This window comes from Sparus aurata, chromosome 13 (assembly GCF_900880675.1).
Source record: "Sparus aurata chromosome 13, fSpaAur1.1, whole genome shotgun sequence".
NCBI lineage: Eukaryota > Metazoa > Chordata > Actinopteri > Spariformes > Sparidae > Sparus > Sparus aurata.
In genome coordinates, this window is record NC_044199.1 from 25864707 (window position 1) to 25883962 (window position 19256).

The following is a 19256-nucleotide window of genomic DNA, read 5'->3' on the forward strand; positions in this document are numbered from 1 at the left end:
ATGAGGAGAAGAATTTCTGACAAAACCCTCTGAATTCTGTCTCAGGGTTTTGAAAAGGTGAACTAAGTATTGACAAAAGTGTGTAAGCAATTGTAAAATAAGATTATTATTTTTTTTAAATTTAAGTTAAACTTATGTTGACTTTCTTGGTACAACATTCCCGAAGGGCTTTGTCCACTCATTTACAGTTTTGTTTACATTTGCATTTCAGCATTTTTATACATAAATACCAATGAAAAACAATATTATATATATTATTATATTATTATATTATACAATATAATAATACAACTCTTGCTTGAGGCTGTAACATTTGAACAAAGGTCAAGCTAATTAATGTATAATTATTTAACATTGTCTCAACATTAAAATATAAATCAGAAAACACTTTTTGCTTTTTCTCTTCTACATTTTTCCTCACGTATCTGACAGCTGAAGTCACTGGTTACTGAGGAGTATTTGTATCATCATCAACATCATCAAGTGTGAGAGAAAAGCATGATTCTCCCTGGTCATTCTGTCCTCATACGATAGGAGGTTGTATGTATCCTGTACAGACAAGTCTGGATAAGGATCGTTGTTAAGTTTGTATAAACTACTTCAACTTAAGTCATTTGTGTTCCTGAGTCTTCGTCATATCTCCTGAATGGTCAAGCGAGCCAAAATTCCACAACAATAAGCAAAAACTTTGTTTTGTGTTTAAAGGTGGAATGGTAAAATTTAAGTCATGATTAATTATGTGATTTTTTCTCTACATCGTTCAAATCTTATTTCATAAATGTTATTCTTTATATTTTATGGGCTTCTAGACACAATGTCAGCATGAGAAGGATCTTTCTTTCATTCGATTTCAAAGCAAACCATGATCATGATGTTTAATGACACAAGGTGGTGATGGTGTTCACACAGCGTTTGTCATCAGGGAGCGCCAGAATCAACAACAATTAACATTCCTTGCAGCTTCTTTCATGTTTAGAAAAAGATTTTATTCATAAAATGTTTCCTCACAAGCAGACAGGATAATTTTACAGATCAGTCTATAACACCAGTAAATGTGTATGTGGTTTTCTACATAACCTGAGAGTTCTGGTTTTCTGATTGGCTCCAGGTCTAGACTCAGTAACTGCACGCTGTAACCAGAGTTCTCTGATTCAGGTGTTCACTGAAAGTGTCAGCAGTTAAGACACCAAGAGAGAGCAAGATTAAAGGGACAATTCACCACAAACTCAAAAATACTAATTTTCCCCTCACCTGTGGGAAAACCCTGTTTGCTTAAACAATTTCTACAACCTGAAGTGATGTTACAGACTATTTAACAAACACTTTCCACCTATTAAATTACAGTAAACTCACTGCACAAATGTAGAGGCTGCTATAACTGACAAAGGAGGGAGATATACTGCATACTGATATTTGGTTTCACTTAAGACTTTATATCATAAATATTTCTTTATGTGTATAAAAGATTTGTTCATGAGTAAAACACTGATTTTACATGACAGGGATTAAAAGTGTGAGAAACAAAACTTCATTAGTAAACTTCATATATACTTCACCTGAATTTATTTATAAAAGTGTTGAAAATATTCATCTGATGTCCAAACTTGGATCATCTTTAACCATTTAGAACCCATGTTGACACGCTTGTAACAAACACCTAAAATCTTTAAATGTCCACTTTTAAATGAGTCTGGGTTCTTATGGGTTAAGGACAGAAAGGTATGAGTCCAACTTTCTTCTTCTTCCTCCTCAGAAGACAGTGATCTGTTCTTCCCCCTCTTCTCTCTTCTCTGCCTCAGGTGTCTATAGAGAAACAATTCAGTTACTGTTTAACTCTTTCAATGTCAAATATCTGCAGTTCGAACAGACTTTGCTGTTATCTTTATAACCTTAATTGAAATTTTGTCAGAAAGAGCATCAGAAACAGAGAAAAAACAATATAACACTGTAGCAGGATTACAGGTGAATATGTATTAAATGCATTTGTATTGAGTGACATGTTTACCAGAAACAACAGTGTGTGATGGATGATGAACTCTCTGGTGAGTCTGAGCAGATCCTGGTTCAGAGTCTGAAACAGAGTCGGGACCAGAACCACAGCCAGATTGTGAGCCGACATCTTGTTCACCTGAGAAAACATCTGGACCCTGAGGGGGAAACACATCAGGTGAGAGAAACACACCTGGAGTCGGATCTACCACAGTCTGGTTTAAGTCTTCACTCTGAGGTTGTCAAGTGGACAACTGTGATACGACTATATCCTTTTTCACACAGAGATTTCACTGTCATCGTAACGAAAGCTTGACTCTTCACCACCCTTGTTTGTTCACATTGAACCAAGCAGCGGCAATAAAAAATTGCTCCAGTGTGTCATTACATACAGCAAGACGGCTTTGTGGAACCCAAAGATGCGTGACGGCACACGGCATACTATTGAGATCTGTGTGGTTTTTATTGCATGTCACTTAAAACTATCTTCAGAGCTTCCTTTTCAAATGCCAAGTCAACAGCTTTCATCCATAACACATCAGCTTACACTTTAACTGCTTGATCTGTTATCTAGTCAACCCACACCTCGCTACCTTCATCCCTGTCTCTTCAGCTGACACCTCATGTCCTTTTAGTATCAGGGAAAAACTGCCTCATTTTACTTTGACTTCTCGTTGTGCATTTGAGTTTTGTTTAAAAAAAGACTTTGAAAATGTGAAATCATCTTTTAAATTCAAATGTATCAAAGACCCTCTGAGATCCCCAGTACTCCACCCACCAAAAACATCTTTTACAGGTCACCAACCAAACTCTGGTCGGTTTAAGGTGTATAATTTTGTTTTAAATAACATTGTTTTTCATGTTTCATGCCACATTTTCAACATATTTGAACTAAAACACTGACGAATCAGCCTGAAAAACATGTTTCATGTGTGTGATTGCAGAATGTAAAAACAACGTACTAAAACGTCCCAAAATCCCACAAATATGACTGACGACACCACCTCAGTGTTTAACATACAGTCACTGACACCACCTACTGACCGAAGACCAGTACTACAAGCGCAACACTGAGTTTACGAGGTCTGGTACAGTCTTACGTGTAGAAGTGTCCAAACAGTGCATTGAGTGTTGCTCGGTTGTCGTCAGGAAGTTGTCGTAGCAAACGTCGGTAGGCTGAAAACCTGGGTCTTTCATCTGAAATCACTGAGAGTGAAAAGTGCTGTTAGAGTAAGTAAAACAGTAATACTACCGTTAATACTGCAGTTTCCTCCACTACTGCTCCGACGTAACTTTTACTGTTACACAGATACTACTGCAGTAGTACTGCAACAATTTACAGCTTATGTGATTCAGTCTGACATATAGATATTACTAATTTGGGTACTTTTACTTCAGGTTAAAGATCTGCAAAGAGTAGTATTGTATTAACAACAGTACAACCATTCCCTTTCGGTTTGGCGGTACTTGTGTTACACATACTTTTACTGAACTGCAGCCAATAGTACAACATATTCATGTACCACATGTATTTGTACTAACCTGCGGCATGCAGCCACTGCTGTTGGTCTCTGCCTGGGATCAAACTCTCCTGCTGGCGGACATATTGTTTGAGGGCAGAGCACACGTCCAACACACCCTGCTCATCGCTCTCCAGGGGGGCAGAGCTAGGTGATGTCATCAGAGTCTGCACCAATCGGGTGACTTTGGGAGCGATTCCACAGCGCCGGTACAAGCCCTCAATCTTTAGACCTGCTGACATGCACACCAACAGTCAGACTGTCATACAACTCTTTGCAGTATGTTCAGTTTTTGTGTGAATATAAACTGACCGTGGGTTGTGATGTGGGAGATGCAGCGTTCGATGGCCGGTGGTACCGAACCTCTCGACCCCACATCCATCACCGGGTACAGAGACTGACGAGCTAATGCGGGTTTGGGTGGAGGAGGACGCTTTGGACGTGGTTTCTGACTGGTCAAAGCTCTCTGCAGGTGGTTGAACCAGGACTGACAGCTGTGCTGCTCCTCAAAACGGAACGACACACTCCTGATGAGAAAAACAACAAAAAGCCGCCTGTGATGTCACACATACCTTTGGTAAATTGAGCCAATCAAAAGTCAGGAAATATAAATGTAAAAGTAAAAATCTTTGTTTGTACAGCTGATTAAACATCTTTCATCTTTCATTTTGAATTTTGATACATCTTTATTTCTCAGGAGGGAAACAATTGTATGTATTGCACACCTGTCTGCAGTCACCATGGTGATGATGTTTTCAGATGGATCCATGTCTGAGAGAGAAAATAGCAAGATGTGCTGTTTAGAGACCTCATACGAAGCTTAAGCATCAGATTTTAAATCAAACTGATTCTCAAGGTTCTTAATTTTGTCTTTATTTCTTTTTTCTTTCCAAACAAAAGTTCAGCTTCCTCAGGAGATCAGAGAAAATCAGAACTTTACACGGTTAATTAAAAATTACCGTTGCTACTGAGCGTGCACAGCTCAATACTCAGAGGTTGCTGTGTGTTTCTGTGGATGGGATGAACACTGATTCCGTCCTCCCATAGTAACAACCAGGCATCAGAATGACTTGAGGTTCCACCCGCTTCCACGACACACACTTTACTGACAGCAGAGGCTCCACCCACCTCTGCATAGGACACGCCACCTGGGAGAATAACCTGAAAACATGAACTCAGGTTATAATCATACCTTAAAGTCAGGTTGACGTTAGTGTTCACCCAGAAACCAGACCTGAACCTTTAAACATCTGAAGGTGAACACCAGACATGTCCTCACTCCTTCTTTAATGTCTGAAAACTCAAACTAGTCCTAACAGAGATTGTTAAGCGCACACACACACACACACACACACACACACACACACATACACACACACACTCAGGTTTACCTTCAGTATGTGAACCAGGTGACTCTGCAGTGCGTCCTGGTTGTCAGTAGCACAGATTAGCTGATCGTTTAATGTCACCATCTCAAACGCATGAACTTGTCTGAAAACACATGAACACATGGACACATAAGCCATTAAAAAATGCACTAAAACTCACATGAAAGTAGTAATTTCACACAGCTGTGATCTTTTTTTTTTTATTGTCATACCTGCAGCTACATTGTCAAACATTTAATTAAAAAGATTTAACTGTGATCAACAGATTGGTGGTTCCTAACCTGAGTGCCAGGGCCTCCACAAAATGAATCCAAGATTACTATAAAATATAAACTAAGTTCTGCTGCACAGCATTTTTCAGATGTTTTCAGAATGTAGATGTAGCTCCAAAAAATTAGGGGGCAGCGTATCATCGGAGCAACCAACAACTGCTGCCCTACTTGCTATTCTCTATTATTCTATTGCCCATCAGAGAGATAAATCATTCTGATTGACTGTTCAGCTAAGCAAATCAGTGTACAAGAAAATAAATAAAAAGGAAATTACCTTCAGGCTGTTGCTGTGGAATCCATGATTTGACTCATTTAGTGTGGTTAGAAGTGACTAAATTAGGGAGAGTGTTGTGTGGAAATGATAGGATAATACGTTCAATGAACGATCGTTCATGAACTCGTTCATATTTTGGGCGAATGTGAACTGAACGTACTGTATTCTGCCCGATGAACGTTATTGTGAACGCGTTCATTCTGGCGTTTGTGAACGGCGCGTTCTCAGAGTTTAACTTCGTTCAAGAGAGTGCCAGATTTCCATCGAGCCTTCCAGGCGAAAACCGGCTGAAACACACCGTGAACAGCCTTAATATGTAGAGGGAAAACACCCTGGCTGCTGTGTATAAAAAGGACGCTGGCCGAGAGGTTTGTACACGCAACTCGTTTCACTTTCGATCAAAACGAAACTTAACTATTTCAGACAGAAACAGCTGCATACCAAACATGCAGTGAGGCATTACCAAACGAACACAGATTAATTCGTCCTGAACGGACATAACACTGGAAACACCAGCCTCCACAGAGTCGCACCCCCGCATGCGTCATCAATGTGCTAAGCATGGAGGCAAAAACAAATGAAGGCCACACATCTGTTTTTTTATTGTGATATATCTAAAAAGTTTTGGAGTGATGTTGTCGGATCTGATTTATTTTATGCTGCTAACTCTGTCCATTCTCTAACCCTTACCCTTAAACATGTTATTTGCTATGTTAACCCAGAAGATAATGCTCTTGAACACATGATGAACTTTGTTATCCTATAAATGTTTTATTCACAAACAAAAATTTGCAAAACCACCACCAAAATTTGCTCATTTTCTCTTGGAAATGAGCTCTTTGCTTAAATTTTGTTAAATAACAAAAAAAGTAATGCCTTACTGAGTCATAATGAAACGTTTTTCCCTGAAGCCACTGTCTGAACTATCTATTTATTTATTATTTTATTTTTCCCTTTCTTCTTCTTTTTTAAATTATTTATTTACTTATTTATGTATTATTTTATTTTTAATTTTCAATTTGTACTCTATCCTGTACCACAAACCTGAAACGGCACATTGAACTAAAGCACCCGGCGAGCCTTTCAAGGTATGTGCAAGTGAATAAAAAATCAAAAGACACAGCAACGGCAAGCCAAAACAGATCCTCTACCACCCAAATTGCATTAACGGTGTACAGTAGCGGCTCCGCTGTCTTCATCTCCCAGCCGCAGCTGGACAACCTGGTTTTGCAGAATATTGTGGGAGAGCTGCAGTTTCAGTGTTAAAACTGATAATAATTTTGAAAAATAATAGCTTGCACCAATATATTGAAGAAAACACTATGAACTAGTTCATTTTTGGAACTGTGAACTTAGTTCAAAATTTTGAATTATGAACTATGAACTGAACTAGTTCATTTTAAAGTTTGTGAACTGAACTTTGAACTAGTTCATGTAGAAAGTGAACTTTCCCAACACTGGTCAGCTGTAATCTTTACGGTGTGTTAAAGTTCAGCTTTTTGGCTGGAACACAGGCGACATGAGGTGATGCAACAGTCCGCCTTTGTTGCTGCCTGTTCTTGACATCTGTTTGATAAGCAAGGATGGTGGGAAGTTCACCCCTTTGTGAAACACTTGATTGTATAAAGGAGATTACTACTTGGGGCTCACGAACACCTCAGCAATCAATAAAAACAGTTCTTTCGTGAATGACTGCATTCTGTTTCAATTAATTTTTTACAACTTTTGGGGATTTAGAGTTGTATTAGTTGAATGAGCAGTATCAGAGCCGTCTCTTGCTATATGCGGACTATGCAGGTGCATAGGGCCCCCGCACCACTAGGGGGCCCCCTTAAGTTGTAAGTTCAGTCTCAATATCTGAGGAGTGACCGACAGAAAAGGTGTGAAAATACTTGGCACCTGGCCTGCTGATTGGTCAGATCTGCTCTCTACCGATTGGTCAGATCTGGTGTCTACTGCGCCTGCATTAAGCGAGCAGAGGCGAGGCGAGTTGTGCTGAGCACCAGTACCGTTCATTTAGGGCATGGCATCAAAACAAACCTATTTATCTGGTTCAGAAAAAAGAAAAAAGAAAAACTAGATGAAGAAAAACGCTCACAGGATAAAGGTAAGGTTTGTTTTCATGATGTGGATGGAGGGGGAGCTTTCATGTCAAATTTTTCAGCTAGCTTAAGTGTTTGCTTTAGGAACTGACTGAAGTGACCTGTTCTGGTGAATTATAGCAGGTCCAGCACGTTGGCATTACATTTGGGAGGGAGGGTGTGTTGTTAGGCAGAAGTCTGTCATGTCTGCTGGATCCTCGTCCACTGGAGCTGCTGTTCCCTCATAGACCTCCTCTGCACTTCAATATCTGCCACGTAACATTACTTTTAGGATTATTTTAGTGTGTCCTCAGTTTATAGATCTCTAATGTGAAGCTTTTTAAACACACTAATGCATATTAGACCTATTGTGGATTATTATGGACTATTTTGGCAGTGGATTATTGCTCTGAGTGGATTATTGTTAACTCTCCTGAGTTAGTTGTGTCTTTATCACATTTATTAGAATATTTATTGTGACAATATAATTTGAACAATTGTGCCTACATTCCTACAGTTTAGTTACGTTTTTCATGTATTATTTTGTCAAATTAAAGTAAATTTAAAGTAAACTATACTATATATGACCGTGAGTTAGTTCTGCCCACAGAATATAGGTTAAGACCATATCATCATTTAGGCACAAGTAGTCCACTTTGTAATACCCTGTGAAATATACAAAAAATGTTCCTTCAGTATCACAAAGTGATCATCACTCATTTATCTTTGTTATAGAAGTAAAATGTGTTGAAAACTGCTTAAAGGTGACAACTTTGAAATTGGGTGCATGATTTAAAGGGACACTGTAGAGTATATTTTGAAGTTTAAAATAAAAACAGATTATGAATTTCTGCATTAGTGTAACATAACTCAGTTATATAGTATGAATATTTGCTTAGGATCTATTTTGCTTGGTAACCCGAGGAGTTTTGTTTTCGCAGTAGTAATACCGAAATATTTTGGAGTCCTGGACCAGGAAGCAGCACGACTGCCTTCAGCACCACCAGGACCAGGATGATTAAGTTTATAAATGTTTTACAATTTAAAATAAACATTTTTTGAGGCACATCTGCATCAGTTTTCAGTTATGACCTATAGAAGATCCCCATTGTTTACCTTGTATTATCATTCTATATCAGTTCAACTTGCTTGGGTGGGTCAATTTAAGAAGTGTGATTTTAATTTGAGAGAGGTTTTCAAGACTCTAACCTGTTTTCCTTTTAAAATGTAATAGATTGCTGCACCTTTGTTGATCACCTAAAAGGGTTATGAATCTATCCATCGTAGTTTGACAAAATAGGGCCCCCGAACAGCATCTTGCATTGGGCCCCCAAAAAGACAGAAATGGCCCTGGGCAGTATCAGAATCAGCAGTTGGTATGTGTCAGTGATATTTACCCGTCTTTGACAAAGACAGACAGAACTTCTCGCAGGTCGAGGACGTCACACGCTGCAGAGTCGTTTTCCAATGAGAAGAGAAAACGATCGTCTTCCAGTTTGCCATGAAGTTCCTCCTCTTCCTCATCTGCACACACACACACACAGACACAAGAGGGTTTGTACATTAAAGCAATCTGTTTTCTGGCAATCAACAGTGTTTAAAACAAAAATTTTGAGCAGCAGATTTGAAAAGTTTGTTTCAAACATCAACAAGTTGTTTTGTTTCGACCTCATCTTTTTGTTGATCATTTCTAACAATTACACTTTTTCGTCTGTATTTGTGGTTCTACATGCTCATTATGAATTCATTCAGGTGATTCATCCCACCTGAGGGGGCGGAGTCAGGTCTCCTATTAGCTGATTGCGGCAGGTAAGGCGGGACCACTGAATAAAGGAGAAAACACAGACTTGAGTAAAGAATCACATCCAGGTGAGTTTTTAAACAGAATGTTAATGTCAATGACCACACCCACCAGTGATGTCATAGTGTACTGCAGTACAGCAAGGTGAGAGGCCAAGATGTATGTAACCATTTGTGTGCATTACCTGTGTGTGTTACCTGTGTGCCAATCAGGTGTTACCTGAGTATTTCTGTGTGTGTGTGTGTGTTACCTGTGTGTTTTTCTGTGTGTGTAACCTTTGTATTTTGTGTGTTATCTGCATGTGTGTGTTACCTGTGCATTACCTGTGTACTCGTTGAGTCGGAGCAGCTCGGTCTGCAGAGCCTGACCCGCCCTCTCAGCCAGCAGGATGGCGGAGGGGCTCTCAGGGTCTGACTGACACACCTGCACACAGGTAACATCACTCAATTGCAGGAGAAGAATCTGTTGATGTTTTTGATGCTAACCACCAACTCAGTTTTATACTGGTGCAGTCACCATGACAATGGAAGCTCCTAGATTTACTTGGATCCTGACTGGCTGTGAGCTGTAACTCTACCACAGGAAATATTTCATCATCATTTATTAAGTTGCTCACTACTCATGTAACATTTCTAGTAATTGCTCTCGTACTCTTACTCAAGTAAACATTTTTATGACTACTTTTACTTCCACTCAAGTAACTGTTTATGAAAACAGTACTTTTATCTGAGGACATTTTTTTCATGATACCTTCACTTTGTAGCTTATATGTTACAGAGCAACACTTTAAACTGACAGACATGTAGTGAAGTTTCACTGCAAGTTAGACTTAATATTGCACAATATAATATTTACAGGATAACTAGACATGCAAAATCATCTGCATACAGAAATTATTCTGTTGATTATTTACTTCATATATCCGTGTGTGTTTGTTTGTGTGTGTGTATGTGTGTGTGCTATTAATGATTATTGATCTAAATGACAGTCATAAAAGCCAAAAGAGGAAAACCATCCAACCTTTGCTCCTGAGCAGATGAGAGACATTGTTTCTTCTACGTCATCACCACAAACCACCTGACGCAGCCTCTGAAACACAGACACAGACACAAACATATATTATCATCATCAACAGACACATGTGTACAGGTAATGTCTTATGTTTAAATATAAAAATGCCATAGCTGTATTTCCTCTAATATCCACTAGATGCTGTTATAAAACTTAATTGAAGTCAATTGAAAAAAATAGTAATACAAAAACAATTAACAAGTCACATTAAGAGTCCTGTTATGATCACTGATTGGATATTTTCACAATAAAACTTCAATTGAGTGTATCATTATTCATTTGGATTACAGAAGCATGTGGAGTCGAACACAATTCTATCATAATGCTCTGTTTAAATAGATAAGTGGATGTATTTATATTGTACGCAAGTATTTAAGTGTATTTCTTGAGGTACGTTATTCAGATGTTTTTTTATATGTTATATGATTCATAATTAGTACTGGTATTTATACTTTATATATCAGCATTTACATTTTGTCTATAACCTATTGGTCACGTAGGAAAACTGATTTTTTTTCTAAATTCTGAAATAAATGTGCTGAATATGTACATAAATATGTGATTCATATGTTTTTGGTTGCTGGTAAAAATCTTTACACAATGTATTTCATTTACAAACACGAGTCTATAAAAGTAACTGAGTCAGACCTGATTCATCTGAGAGTGTGAGGAGGTCAGAGTGTGAACTCGTCTGTAGCGTCCCTTGCTGTATTTATCCTGGATGAACTTCAACCTCTCCTCATCAGACGACTCCGGACGCAACTGCTCTGTCGCCGGCACAGCGGGAGCCCACACCTGATTGGCCAGCTGGTTACCGTAGGTAAGAAACAACTGGGAGAGGAGGCGATAAAATGTCACGTATCAATGGTTCAGTCCCCCCTTACTTTTATGACTGGTTCAGTCGGCCATTACCTGTATTAGTGGTTCGGTCCAAATCTTGTTGTCCAGCTTCAGACTGCGTACCTTTGACAGGCTACTGCCCAGAGATCGATGATGACCTGGAAACAGACGCTGTTAGTGTATGCATCAGCATTCCCCACTGACACGCAAATATATTTGTAATATTTGGGACAAAATTTGGTTAAGTTGTGTATCCGTCTTTGGTGGTTTAGATGACTGCTCATCTAAAAAAATCAAATTTATCTTATGAAGTCCTAAAAAGATAAATTCCCAAGTCCTTTTCACTTTTACATTTTATTGCTATGTCATAGCAATAAAAAATAAAATATAAATACAAATAAAATAAAATAAATAAAATGTCAACTACTTTTATAGTGTATTCAGGCGCTAATCAACATTTTCAGCAATAATTTGCAGTTTTATTCACAATGGTAAACCTGGAACAGTTCTGTAATTTATCTTATTTTGTATCAGACAACATGGCTGTAATGTTCTGAACTAACTGTAACTTTCTATTTCTGATCTTGCTCCATACAAATCTGTTTTATGGTTTTGTCTAGACTCTTGCAGGTCTTGGTAAATGTTACAGAAAGATCCTAGTCTGGGTTGATACAGAAAAGTCAGCTTACGACATTTAATTGAAACCACCATCTTTCACGAACATTAACCAAAGTGTTTTTTGTTTTTGAAACCATAGACTGGACAATAAATTAGTAATATCTAAATGTACACATGGGGTGAACACGTTAGCTCGTACTTGCACAGGCCTGACAGATGACCAGCAGCAGGTTGACTGATGCCCACTCAGGATTGGCAGCACCACAGTCACCACACACTTTTGTCGGGGTTTTCCCAGAGACGCAGCGCTACCTGGCTGTTGGATAGAGCACCTTGAATAGATGAGGACAGTTTTCCCAACCAGTTGGACAGATCCTTAGACGAATCAACGGAGAGGCTGCAGGCAGGGGCCAGAGCCAACAAGGGGAAGAGTAAAGAGGAATGAAGAACAAAGAATGAACAAGACTTAATATCTTTAGTAAGGACAGTAACAGGTGGCAGGTATTCAGATGGACAGACAGACAGATAGGTGTGTACTTGAAGGTCTTGTATGGAGTGAGAGAGAAAACGAGTGTTTTCCTGTAGATTTGACCGAGGCAACATTCAGGGGGACAGAGAAGGTGGCGATACCCAGCTGGAAGCCCTCCTTGTTGGGATAAATCCAGAGGTCATGACCCCAGATAGCAGCATAGACACGGCTCCGCGGGTCCTTGATGGTGATTTGTCCATGGATTTCTGGGGGGGGCGGGACTTGGCTGCCCTCGAGACGCCAGCAGAGACGTGACCCAACCTTCGTGAACCTCTGAGAGATGAAAAATACATGATTAAGAATAATCATATACTGGAAACTTAGTTTTGACTCTGTTGTTTTCTGGAATCTGCAAATAATCTCCCTCTTGCATGCTGCGCGCTCTGATCCCAAGTGGACAGCTTTAAGTAGAGGTGTGAATGCACCATAGATCCATTGAGGACATATTTGTGATCACTCAGGCCACATTTGGAGGTGGTCTGGGCTATGTATGACCACATTATTTTTGCAGTGTAACACAGATGTGTCATAGGCCACATTAAAGGCCTACTCAAATGCCGTCCTCTGTGAAACAATAAGAAGCCACAAGAACAGACAGCAATATTACACAGCAGCAGCATTCTTACCATCATTATGAGCCATGAAGTCATAATGTTTCTTCCTGAAGTAACAGAGAATCTGCCCTTATCCTGTTTCTTCACATTGGTGATACTGGAGACATGAAACAGCACCTCACTGAACCGGTCCTGCTCAGCAAAGCAAACACACCCATCACTGTATAGAAAGACTGACAGAGATAGGTATGCTGAGATAGACATACAGGTAGGCAGATGCTGACTTACTGTGCGTTTTTTCCAAAGAGACATCAGCTGTCCATCCAGCGTCGCCCATAAAACATTGTGTCTATCAGAGAAGAGAGAAAACATGTCTGTATGTATGTATCTGTCTGCCTATCATCCATAATCTGTCCTCTGAATCAAGTCTGTTCTGACTGGCAACCTCTGTCCTGATCCGGTGTTCCTCAGGAATCAATCCTCTGACCCCTGATGTTTTACAACAGACTGTTTAAATTCCCAGTGAAACAGCTAATAGAATTCCACTTGCTTCAGCATATAGTGGCGTATTTTCTGTAATAGACAGCAGTCAACACATCCCATCCCACCCCCAAAACCACCAAATCGCAGAAACTGACTCTTCCTGGACTTGCAGCTCCCAGTGACCAGGACGGAAACTGCTTTTGAGAAGATGAAGGCCAGTATGACTGTTATAGAGTACAGAGATGGTCAGAGTGCGCAATGTCCGCTTACTGAGCTAACGACTAACTACAGTTAGCACTTACAAAGCTACTGGTATCTGTCTACCAGGAAATTGTATAAATCACCTTTGTGCTTTACCGGGAAACCCGGAAAACCCGGAAAATTTTTTCTCAAAAGACATTACCTAGTTTCCCCGAAATCAGAGAATTAAGTTATAAAGTTGTATTTTTGTACAGTAATCTCTGAGGTCAGAGCCTTCTTATAGATCCATAGCAGCGCCATAAAGAAAAGCATAAAAAGTCATGGAATAACAAACTCTAAAATAATGTTAAAAATATCTTCAAAACAGCTCTTTGTCACTATTGGGCCTGATAGTGGTGCATAAGTGAGATATGGAGCTGGACATATGCTGAAATAAAATGCTCAAACAGTACGTTTACTTGTGGTAACTCCAATGATCTGTGGATTGACTTACCCTACACTTAGTTTCAGTTCTACTAGGATCTTATTGAGGTTTGTTATAAATGACTGACTCAACAGCAGCAAATCTGAAAAACAGTAATGATGATGGTGATGGTAATGTCACCTGAAGCCCTTCCAGACGTCCAGCCAGCTTGATCGGACCACAGCGCTCTGTGGAGTTTGTGGAGTTGAACTCCCACTGCCCCCCTTCTTCCTGGACACTCGAATAGTGGCCGCTCTGCAACATAATCAACCTTTAAGCGACTGAAGCTCTTTCTCTGTGCAGTATAAAAAAATCAGTCACATTCTTGGGAAATGAACTTGTATTCTTGAATTCTGGAGTAGAAACTCCTGAAAACAGGATGACACAGTACGAGCAAACAAAACAACATTGTTAAACAGTGAATACAACCTGTGAGATGATCGAAAGATACACCTGTACACCAGAAAAGACTCACAAGAACAAACAATGCAGACTGAAAAAGATGTGTGTGTTTGTGTCTGTACATGCCTACCTCGGTTTCTTCTGTTTCAGAGGCTTTTGTGATTGGTTAGGAGGACGAGGAGGGGGCGGGGCTGGCCGACTGGGGGTCAGATGACTTGATGGAAGGCTGCCAAACACAAATATCAAAGATGTGTTAGAAGCAGCACAGATTTGATTAGTAACAGTGCTCATTCTAGTGCTGTATCCATACTTGTTGGTGTTAGCAGGATCTCCTTCCACTGGTCCATCAGCACCAGGGGGGGCAGGGCTAACTCCTGTATCTTCCTCCTCATTGGATGAGTCAGTCTCAATTTCCTCTTGACTGGCCCAAGAAGCCAACAGAGTGACATAAGGGTTTTCTTCTTTGGTGGTGTGAGGACCTGAACCTGGAACCAAAACAAATCGGAATCAGACTGACAGGAGGGTCAGGAGACAGAATGAAATGAGCTGTGGTTTCAGTACCTTCCTCTGTTGGCTCAGCAGCGTCCTCTAATGGAGGTAATGTCACTCCAGAATTCTGGTCCAAAGTTGACATCACCAGCTGTGACAGCGCCCCGACATCTGGATACATAAACGCAGCTTGATTGAAACGTTTGATTGATTGATTGATTGACTGATTGATTGACTGATCGATGTACCTGTGTGAGCATCTCCAAACTTCTGCAGTGAGGGGGGTGGGGCGGAAGGGGTGGCTGGGGTTGTCATGGGGCTAACAGCAGGGTTAGCCACACTGCTAACAAGACCTGCTAAGCCGGGTATGTTAGCAAATGAGCTAACAATGCTGTCTAAGCTAACAGCACCTGTGTTATTAGCAGGTACCGGTGTGTTGGTCGAGGTGGAGTTTAATGAAGCAGTAGCTGGGTTAGCCACAGTGCTAGCAGCCCCTGCTAAGCTGGGTATGTGAGTGGTAATGCTGTTAGCCATGCTGTCAATTGATGGGGGAGCTGAGGGGGCCGTCAGGGCAGGTGCAGTGGGGGCGGAGCCACCGATGGAGGTGGCGAATCCAGCCAAAGATGGTATGTTGGTGGCGATGAGATCAGTGACGCCAGCCAGAGTTGGGAAGACAGGGTCGCGATCAGACCCACCAGAAGGAGGAAAAGGAGGAGCATCTTGACCTGAGGAAAAGGACACAGTGACATCATCGTCAGACATCAGCTGATGGACTGAAAAATCCATCAATCAAACAAGCACATATCAGCGTCCAAGTGCACGTCCTGTAACGTCAAACTTGTAAGTACAATCAGTTGTTAGACTTTCAAAATAAGGGTCTTAGAATGATTCCTGAGAGATACTTTCACGATAAGAGTTCTAGTATGATAACTGAGGGGAAACTTTCACAATAAGACAGTATTTATGATCCCTGAGGGGAGATTTTCACAATAAGAGTCCTGTTCTGGATTCTATCAAAATAAAAGGTTTGTTCAAATGTTCTAGTGCTTTTCTTAAATTTTCTTTTGTCATTAAACATCCTGTTTTCAGATTCAAACCAAAAACATGTTGGCCTGTCTGTCAATATGTTGATTTTAAATCATTTGCATGCATTTTGTGTCCTTCGAGATCCACAACCACTCTGAGACAAAACCAGCTGTGTCTTTCATTTCAGCAGTAACATGTGATTTGGTCTTCACTTGAGATTAAATCATCACCAGCCAGAAGACAAACTGGTTTAAGATAATCACCAGCCTGCTGTTTCCACAAACATCAACAACAGATGTGCAGGAACAAACCGGTTCGACTGTTCAGACCGAAAACATGCAGCAACACGTCAGCAGAGTCTGACATAAATATACTGAGTGACAGTCAGTCAGGTTTTCTGTCTTCAACATGTAATTCTAGATGCATCATCAAGCTTTGTTTTACTTCTAATACGATCAATATGACTGATATAAAACTTGATGACGGTGAATGATGCAGCGTTAACGTGTACCTGTGCTCAGGTGAAGTCCATTAGAGAAAACTGGTTGCAGATTTTCACCAATCACATCCCTGAAAGATTAAAAGTTTCAGTTGTTTTCATGTTTAAATCCAACAATCAACTCTTTTTTAATTTGTGTAGATTTTTGTTGTGTAGATTTAAAGGTGAACTCACCTGTCCAAAGAGGAGGCAGAGGTGAGTCTGTCCCTCACGTAACGAGATCGGGCTTCGGGATAGGGAGGGAGGGAGGAGAACTCATCTGTAGGAAAAGAAAGACACTTACTGGAACAGTTATCTATCAGGAAGCATCAGCATCTCACTGAGCGCCTGTTAACGGAAAGTTTTGGTTGATTAGAGAGTTTATCTATCGATCCAGCATGTGTTATGTTTTGATGTGAGCTGTCGGACATGTTGCGTGCAGCTAATGATTAAGACGGAGAGTTTACGTATTTGGTATGAATGTTTTTTTTTAATCTGTTAATCTGGGACACAGACGATGACATCACAAGTGTGAGTCACGGGTCAACACATGACACATGACATCAAGTAGTTTCATTTATCTGTTCACTTGGAGGTTTGAAGAGTTTTAGCTGTTGAGTAAATATTCAACGAATGCTTACTTAGATTAAAGAATGACATGTTTAAGTTCATAACAACACGTCTGATCTTGAATCATATAAACTATGTCAACATAAAAAAACTTGATAATTTCCGTTTTCAAAGCATGAAACAGAAGGCGGAACTCAATATTTCTGATTGCAATCAACAGAAAGACAAACCCAAAGTTTCTAATTTCAATCATCAGAAGAAGAAACTGAAAGCTTCTGATTTCTTTCCACCGAAAAATAATTTTCCAGAAAACACAAATATGGTTGTCATCTTACCGTGTTGTGTTCTTATCCTGTGCTGAGACAAACACCTGAGAGACTCGCTGACCCGTCGATCTGTTCTCCTGTCTGACTGTTAACCTGTCAGTCAGTTCTTCTGTTCCGCTGCCAGTAAATCTGTGTCTGCTTCAGATCCATGTGTACTCATAAAAACTGAATTGTCACATCTGCTCTCTTCCGGTGTGTTTGCAGTGTTAAGGTGGATTTACGGCTCTGTGCATTAAAGGGCTCGACTGTACCAGTGTTCGCCTGAACCAATCAGCTGTCAGGACACTGATCAGGTGTTTAAGCTGCGAAAGTTTTTGCACAATGAAATATGACCGGTTCAACCTGCTGCAGGAATGTAGGTGTGCTACAGTCAGTAGTGTGTGTGTGTGTGTGTGTGTGTGTGTGTGTCTCTGTGTGTGTGTGTGTGTGTGTGTGTGTGTGTGTGTGTGAACTTTGACTGGTTCAAGACTGAATTACTCGAATTATTGGAGGCGTGTGACAGTTTGTGCAAAGTTTGTCATACTGTTTTACACTTACAATGGACTTAGAAGTGTATTGATAAATAAATAAATTATAAATAAATAAATAAAAAAGCGAATACATTTCATAGAAAATTTTAAAGACGATTTAAGAAATTCAAATATTAAAATAATTTGAAGTGACTAAATATCTTTATCTTTGCTAGATTCTTTCAAAATGACGTGTGTGTCTAGGAGACATTGTGTCATACGTTGTTCACATTGCTAAAAAAAAACTAAAAGCTGATAAATGACAGTGTAAATAAAGTTGCCTTGACTTGGAAAAACTGCAGATTCTTTTAGCTCAACGTGCACAAAAAGTTTTGATGAGTTGGAGATGATGTGTAGTAATGAAGCGCTCTGAAGCATTTCATTCAGTGAGACATGGTGGCCTCTGCTGGTCAGCTGTTGGTATTATATTAGAATGAATGGCCTCAAGATCAGTGCAACTAGATAACAATATAGTTTGGGTTTTTTTCAGTGAAACTTGTTTTATAAAAACTTTTGGTAACACTGCCAATTATTTAATTGTGTTTACATTATTATTACTACTGAATTATCAACAGTTTTTGAGCTTTGTACTGCATGTCACTGTAAATTTACAATGCATTGTAGGAAATATCATACATAAAAAAAATCAAATAAAAAAAAATCTAATATGTAAATCTAAATACAGTCCTGATCCTGAAAAATGATCAGTAAAAATGTTCATTTAACTAAAAGTATCAACAGAGTGTGAAGAAAAAACAGTTTCGGCATAACATAAAAACGTCCGCATGTTGAGATGCCTAGATATCTGCTGATGTTAGCATGCTAACCAGCTAGCTCAGCCCTCAGTCCTCCCTCATGATCCTGAAATGTTTTTTTTTTTTTTTTTCATATTTTAATTAGTCAGTGAGTAACCAAGTATTTACTGAAGTACTGTACATGAGTACAATTAGAGGTACTTTACCTGAGAATTTCCATTTCCTGCTACTTTATACTTCAGATTCACTACATTTTAGAGGCAATATTGTACTTTTCCTCCACTACAACGTACTAACTTTGCAGATTACATGCTGCATTAGAGTTAAATTATTAAATTATATAGGCAATCAAACAAACAAACAAACAAAAAACCCACTACCGATAACTGAATAATGCAGACTTGAATAATTGCTCACCTACAGTATACACGGTATGTACATGTAAATATGATCCACTGGTTCACTCTGCACCGCGGTCACCCAGTCACCCACACTGCTGGTATCTTCCCTTTTTTAAAAAAAAAAAAAATAAAAATACTTGATGCTTAACTAAATTTTTGCAAGAAAATTATGATGGAGATTTACATAAGGAGCAATTTGTAAAGCATGCCCAGAAT

The 19256-nt window shown here is 39.6% G+C and overlaps 1 pseudogene; it reads right to left on the reverse strand.

The window, feature by feature from the left end:
• Positions 1-964: 964 nt before the first annotated feature.
• Positions 965-17139, reverse strand: LOC115593822 (arf-GAP with Rho-GAP domain, ANK repeat and PH domain-containing protein 1-like; annotated as a pseudogene).
• Between the last annotated feature and the right edge of the window lie 2117 nt (positions 17140-19256).